Source organism: Cibotium barometz, chromosome 20, assembly GCF_041138505.1.
Source record: "Cibotium barometz isolate CiBa-2024 chromosome 20, ASM4113850v1, whole genome shotgun sequence".
NCBI classification, from domain to species: domain Eukaryota; kingdom Viridiplantae; phylum Streptophyta; class Polypodiopsida; order Cyatheales; family Cibotiaceae; genus Cibotium; species Cibotium barometz.
In genome coordinates this window covers 56068410-56070450 of record NC_141065.1, presented here as the reverse complement: position 1 = coordinate 56070450, position 2041 = coordinate 56068410, and the positions used below count along the sequence as shown (strand labels likewise).

At 36.4% G+C, this 2041-nt stretch overlaps 1 long non-coding RNA gene across 1 annotated transcript; it reads left to right on the top strand.

The window, feature by feature from the left end:
• The first annotated feature begins 226 nt into the window (after positions 1–226).
• On the top strand, positions 227–781 carry LOC147628061 (uncharacterized). The gene is made up of 3 exons (XR_015268403.1): positions 227–377; positions 461–544; positions 637–781. It is a non-coding gene; the product is annotated as an uncharacterized LOC147628061 (long non-coding RNA).
• The last annotated feature ends 1260 nt before the right edge of the window (positions 782–2041 follow it).

The window sequence follows — 2041 nt, the reverse complement described above, 5'->3', positions numbered from 1 at the left end:
AAGCAACAAGTCTGGCATGCATGCCACAATTTTTGGATAAAGGTTGGGATAAGAAGACATGTAGTTCAGTGTTTTGTGAGGTTGTCCAACCTTCTATGCAACTGAAGTACATGGTTGCATCACAAAATTTCATTTTTTCTTTTTATTATAAGCGCAGTCGAATGCTAGGTACAAAACTAGTCCCTATGGATCAAGATGAAGATTCTTTTGGTGTAGAAAATAAACTTCTTGATATTGATGTTGTTGAGAATGGTGATGTGCTAGTCAATATCACATTAAGACAATGCTGCTCCCTAGCTCAATTGCGCAATGACATTCTATTTGAGACAGAAGGTTCTATTTCAAAGGACTTTTTATTTATCTACAACAATAAGAAGGTATACCATGTGACTTATCCTAGTCTCATTAAGCACTGCTATTAGTTTACTTTACCCTATTGTTTCATATTGCTTTTTTGCAGGTGCTCAAAAGAAGAGAGAGATCAATAAAATGCAAAGACATTGAAAATTTTAAAATTGAGATAACACAGACTCCATAAACAAAGGTATTATATTCAGAAATGTAAAATTCTGTACAGAAGTGTTTAATTACATATGTAGAACATATTCTTGACAACAATTTTCTATTTATCTACAGGTTGATCTAGAGGCTGCTCTACATGGTCCAACCTCACCGTATCATCTTTATTTGGAGAATCTACTTTCTGTTGCTCCATCTTGTCGTGTACAGTCTCTTGGTGCTGCTCCATTGTCTCCTCTACTATCCTTGGAGCATCTGTTTGCTGTTGCTCCATCATTTCCTCAATAACATCAGCAGCAACAGGTCCTTGTTCTTGTGGCTTCTCCTCATCAGCACTAGGTCCTTGTTCTTGTGGCACCACATCTGCATCATCTGTGTCATCAAGGTGTATGACACCTTCTCGGACTTTAGAGCTCTCACCTAACTCGACAGTAGCTGGTACAATAGGTTTGGGGAAGGCATACTTCAAAAACTTCCAAATTATATCAGCTCTGAAACTATACACGTAGCTCGAGTTGAAGCTATCTTCTCTCACCTGCAATGAGATATGATGATTTAGAACACTTTGTACCAATATCAAATTTTTTGAAGCTAAATGAAAATTATTTTTTCTTACAAGCTCTGGCTGTCCTATCTCAAAATAGCTTGAAAGTATATATTTGGCACTAATCAGCACTCTCCAGCCACAGCTACTTGAATCATCTTGTTGTGGTGTCTGGATAGTTGGAAAGATATGTTAGAAACTGTTAATGTCTGAACAAAATAAAATTATTCAATAAGTTCAAAGGCATAGCATGAAATAGACATCAGTAGAGGGAGCAACTTTCTACCTCTAAATCTATTGGCTCTATTGAATCCAAAAGATTGACATTAGGAGGACACTGATCCAATGCATCTAGAAGTCTTCTAATACAACTGCAATACATATAATTCAGTTAGTTTGCATTAAATCCAAATAATGAAGTTTAAAGTTAAAAATAGCACACAAACCACTTACAATTTAACCTCTCTGTGTGTGTTTCTAAGAGAGTTGAATAAAAAGCATTGCTTCTGCTGGATGTCAATAGAAGCAAAGCTCCAGTGGTCACTGCATAAGGAAAAAAGCATTAAGAAATCAAAGGCTACAAGAGTACTCAATCTTGAAGGAAAATCCCAAAAGAAGCAGCCACACACATACTTGTTATGGTATGGAAGTAGCAAAATATCAACATGATCAAAATCACAGTGTCTGAACCAATTGGAAATATCCATGGGAGTTTCCTTTGGATCTCTTAACTTGAAGGAAATTGCAGGATCAATAATATAAACTGTATGCTGTACAGCATGGTTCAGCCAGCTTCTCATCATGCTACATTGGACAAAACAATAATTAAGGTAAGGTGTAAGGGAGGAGGTACAATAAGGATTGTTTTGCAAACAAATGTAAAATAAAAGACACTTACTAGAGCATTGCAAGAATGATAGTATCTGAGCAATACTCATTCTTATGAGCCAATGCTGCCAAGCATGCTCTTGTCAAGTC